The sequence below is a fragment of the Heterocephalus glaber genome, unplaced genomic scaffold (assembly GCF_053883595.1).
Source record: "Heterocephalus glaber isolate CG9 unplaced genomic scaffold, H.glaber_assembly_v1.0 deba00001729, whole genome shotgun sequence".
NCBI classification, from domain to species: Eukaryota; Metazoa; Chordata; class Mammalia; order Rodentia; family Bathyergidae; genus Heterocephalus; species Heterocephalus glaber.
In genome coordinates this window covers 12,789,870-12,795,219 of record NW_028258440.1, presented here as the reverse complement: position 1 = coordinate 12,795,219, position 5,350 = coordinate 12,789,870, and the positions used below count along the sequence as shown (strand labels likewise).

At 41.8% G+C, this 5,350-nt stretch overlaps 1 pseudogene; it reads left to right on the top strand.

Moving 5' to 3' along the window:
- Positions 1-206: 206 nt before the first annotated feature.
- On the top strand, positions 207-4,319 carry LOC147821591 (uncharacterized; annotated as a pseudogene).
- The last annotated feature ends 1,031 nt before the right edge of the window (positions 4,320-5,350 follow it).

The following is a 5,350-nucleotide window of genomic DNA, read 5'->3' as shown; positions in this document are numbered from 1 at the left end:
TAATTCAGTTGGCTGAAATACAGCATAAGTTTAATGCTCAGCCTCAGAAGACATCTGAAGGAAAGGTGAGGGAAATAATCAGACAAGAGTGGGATCCCCAAAATTGGAAGGGAGATGTTTGGGAGGACCCCAACCATGCTGAAGATATTGAGCTCTTAGACTCTAATAGTCCTACTTTTCCAGAGAAGAAGGTTTCCCTACACACAATGGTGGAGGTATCTCCACCCCTGACCCCTGGGGAGTTGGTCTCTCCCAGTATACCTGAGGAAACTAATTCTGTGTTGACCAAGAATAATACTGACATTCCTCAGGACCCACCCTCTACACCCTCTTTTCTCTCCAGCCCTATAATGAAGCTCAAATCCCAGAAGGCTCATAAAGTTGAGGTACATAGTGTTACCCATGATGAGATCTATTATTCTCCCAAAGAACTTCTTGAGTTTTTGAACTCTTATAAGCAGAAGCCTGATGAGCAAATGTGGAAGTGGATTTTATGGGTGTGGGGTAATGATGACAAAAATATTCATATGAATCAGGCTGAGTTTGTTGTTATGGGCCCATAAGCAGGGATTCTGAATTTAATGTTGCAACTCATGGAAAGTGTTACTAGTTTTTCTGGCTGGTTGGCAGAATTATGGATCAAAAGATGGCCCACTGTGAGTGACAGATGCTTTATATTCCATAGAATACTGTCAATGAGGGGATTCAGAGGCTTAGGGAAATGGGAACGCTGGAGTGGATTTGTCATGTAAAACCTAATCTGCCACACTGAGATGATCCAGAAAATTGACCCTTCACTAACACCTTGAGAAACAGATTTGTGATGGGATCATTGTTATCCCTGAAGAGTCTTGTCATTGCTCTTCTCTGTATGCCAGACATTACAGTGGGGGCCACTATTACTCATTTGGGAAACTTAAGAACAATGGGTCTCATTGGATCTTGGACTGGCAGTGGTCAAGTACCAGAACTTACTTGCCAAAGGTAAGGTGAATTTACTTACCATAATGGACAGCAGAAGCAGAACAATGTTCAGAATGTTCTAACACATGTAGACTTATGGCATTGGCTGATAAGCCATGGTGTTCCCAAAAATGAAATAGATGGACAGCCTACAACATTTTTTACTAGATTTATATAATAAAAAATTTAAGGGCAAATTAACATAAACCTGTTTCAAATCGTAGTAACAGGGAATCACAGTGCCTCAACAAGTTTCCAGATTTTGACCCAGTTAACAGAACCAAAACCCCTTGAATGAAGGGGGGCTAGGTCTCCTTTGGGAAGGAACCTGGTGCACCCAAAATTTGTATGGTCAATTTTTCTCCCATTCTTCCCCAAAGAGACCTAAGGCCTTTTGCCTGAGTGACTTATACCCGTGGAAGGAAAATGATCAGATATTTCAAGGAATACGGGATACTGGTTCAAAAATAACTCTGATTCCAGGGGATCCAAAACAACATTGTGGCCCTCCAGTAAGAGTAGAAGCTATGGAGTTCAGGTGATCAACAGACTTTTAGCAAAGGTCTGACTCACAACAGGTCCAGTAAGTCCTGAATCCATTCTGTAGTCATTTCCCCTGTTACAGAAAGAATACTTGGGATAGATATACTTAATACTTGGCAGAATCTTTGCCTTGGTTCCTTAACCTGTAGTATGAGAGCCACGATGTTTGGAATGGCCAAATGGAAGCCATTAGAATTGCCTTTGCCTGATAAAATAATAAACCAAGAACAGTATCTCATTCCTGGAGGAATTGCAGAGTTTAGTGCAACTATCAAGGACTTGAAGGATACAGGGATGATGGTCTCCAAATGTCTATTTAATTCTCCCATGTGGCCTGTGCAGAAGATGGATGGGTATTGGAGAATGATAATAGATTATCATAAACTGAATCAAGTAGTGAGCCCAGTTGCAGCTGCTGTACCAGATGTTGTTTCCAGCTTGAGCAGATTAACATATGTCCAGGTACTCAGTATGAAGCTATTGGTTTGGCAAGCTTATCAATAAGACTCATCAGAAACAATCTTCTTTCACAATTACTGTACTACCTCAGGGTTATATTAATTCTCCAGCCCTCTGCCACAACTTAGTTTGCAAGGATCTTGATTGACTTTCTCTCCCACAAGGTGTCACATTCACCCATTATATTGATGATATTATGCTGATTGGGTCAAGTGAGCAGGATGTATCAAACTGGATTTGTTAGTAAACCATTTCAGAGTCAGAGGATGGGAAATAAATCCAACTAATATTCAAGGTCCTTCTACCTCAGTGAAATTTCTAGGAGTCCAGTGGTGTGGAACATGCAGAGATATCCCTTTTAAGGTAGAAGATAAGCTGTTGCATCTGGCTCCTCCTACAACCAAAAAAGAGGTACAATGCCTAGTGGGCCTCTCTGGTCACACATTATTCACTTAGGTGTTTTACTCTGGCCTATTTACCAAGTGACTTGGAAAGCTGCTAATTTTGAATGGGGCCAAGAACAAGAAAAGACTCTGAACCAGGTCTAGGCTGTTGTGTAGGCAGCTCTGCCACTGGAGCCATATGATCCAGCAGATCCTATGATACTTGAGATATCAGTGGCTAGTAGAGATGCTATATGGAGTCTCTGGGAGCCTGCCATAAATGAATTGTAGCAGAAGCCTGTAGGATTTTGTAATAATGCTCTACCATCATCTGCAGACAACTACTCTTCCTTTGAAAAACAGTTCTTGGCCTACTACTGAGCCTTAGGGGAAACTGAATGCTTGACCATGGGACACCAAGTTACTGTATGGCCTGAGTTGCCTATCATGAGCTGGGTAATTTTGAGTTCACTGAGTCATAAGTTTGGACATGCATAGCAACAGTCTATCATTAAATAGAAATGGTAAATATGTGATTGAGCCAGAGCAGTTCCAGAGGGTACGAGAAAGTCACATGTAGAAGTTTCCCGGAAGCCCGTGGCTGCTACTCCTACTATATTGCCTTCTGTTTCCCAGCATGCATCTATGACCTCGTGGCATATACCATGTGATCATCAGTCAGAGGAAGAGAAGGCTAGGGTCTGGTTTACAGATTATTCTTCATGTTATGCAGGCACTATCCACAAATGGATAGTTGCAGCATTGCAGCCCCCTTCCAGAACATTCCTGAAAGACAGTGGTGAAGGGAAATCTTCATAGTGGGTGGAATGTCAGGCAGTTCACTTGATAGTACATTTTTCCTGGGAGGCAAAATGGCCAGATGTGCAACTGTGCACTCATTTGTGGTCTATACTCAGTGGTCTGGCGGGATGGTCAAGAACTTGAAAAGAACATGACTGGAAAATTGGTGACAAAGATATTTGGGGAAAAGGTATGTGGGTAGGCCTCTCCATATGGGCAAAGGATGCACAAATATTTGTATCTCATGTAAATCCTCATCAAAAACTCTTCTCAGAAGAAGAGGACTTTAACAATCAAGTGGATGAGAAGACCCATTCTTTAGACCCTCTTTCTTTGGCCACCCCTGTCACTGCCCAATGGGCTCATCAACAGAGTGGTCATGGTGGCAGAGATGGAGGTTATGCATGGGCTTAGCAACATGGACTCTAACTCAACAAGACTGATCTGGTTATGGCCACCTCAGAATGCCCAATATTCCAGCAGCAGAGAACAAAACTGAGTACCTGATATGGTACCATTCCTCAGAGTGATCAGCCTGCAAGCTGGTGCCAGGCTGGATTATATTGGACCACCTCCATCATGGAAAGGAGAGTGCTTTGTCTTTACCACCATATGGATTTACTATGGACATGAATTTACCTTCCCTATAAATAATGCTTCTGCCAAAACTACCATCAGTGGACTCACAAAATGCCTTATCCACCAGCATGGAATTTCACACAGCATTGCCTCTGACCAAGGAACTCATTTTTTAGCCAAAGAAGTAAGGCAATGGGCTTATGCTTATGGAATTCACTGGTCTTACCATGTTCCTCACCATCCAGAAGCAGCTGGATTAATAGAAAGATGGGATGGTCTTTTAAAGACACAGTTACAGTGCCAGATAAGTAGCAATAGCTTGAAATTTGGGGCAAGTTTCTTCAAAAGCCTGTATATTCTTTGAATCAGTACCCACTCTATGGTACTGTGTCTCCCATAGCCAGGATACACAGGTCTAGAAATTAAGGGATGGAAGTGGGAATGATATCACTCACCATTACCTCCAATGATCCACTAGCAAAATTTTTGCTTCTGGTTCCCATGATCTTATGATCTGCTGGCTTAGAAGTTCTAGTTCCAGAGGAGGGAAGGCTTGTACCAGGAAGCATAACAATGATAGCATTGATCTGAATCCTAAGACTTCCCCCTGGTCATTTTGATCTCCTAATGTCTCTGAGGAAACAAGCTGAAAAGGGAGTTACAGTGTTGGCAGGGGTAAATGACCCAGACTATCAACTGGACATTGGACTATTATTCCACAATGGAGGGAAGGAAGAATATACCTGGAGTGCAGCTGATCCCTTAGAGTACCTCCTAATGTTACCGTGCCCTTTTATTAAAGTCACTGGGAAACTACAACAACTCAATCCAGGCAGAATGGTTCTTATTTTTTCCCCATTACCTTCAGGAATGAAGCTATGGGTGACCCCACCAGGGAATGAACCAAGATCTGCTGAAGGCTAAGGTAATACAGAATGGATAGTAGAAGAAGGTAGTTATAAATACCAGCTATGACCCTGTGATCAGCTACAGAAATAAGGATTGTAATTGGAATAGTTCATTCCTAATATGCTTTGATGTGATATGATGTTGATAGACTTAATATTGGTCCTTACATATTGTTAAACCTATGTTATAATGTTCAAGTTACAAAATATTAGGAGGAAGCATCACCAAAAGGAAACTTGTCTTACATTCTAGGGAGAGAATTAGTGTGTTTCCATTTGTGGATAGTTATAACATGCTAGATGTAATTATGAACTTGTCTTTGTATCTGGAGTTTATGGTTTAAAGAAACGTGTCTCTTTGTCAAGTTAAAAAAGGTTAGATTGTGATAGTTAACTGACTTTGTCAGCTTGAGTAAGAAACACCCAACTAAATTGGTTAAGAATAGTTCTGGGAGTGGAAAAATCATGCTAGGGAGGATTGTCGTCAGAATCATATAGAAGGGAGGTGAAGAAGGAAGGCTTGCATCTGTTTCTTTGGAGGAACTCTGGTTTTTGCTTTCGCCTTGGACATTGTCTCCTGGATTTCAGCACAGACTCTTCAGCCTTCCATTGCAGACTGTTTGATTTCCTAATATAGATTCACACAGAAGAATACAGTGAGCTCCATGCCCTCAACTGGATCCTTAGGATCTCCAGTGCATGGACAGACCTTTT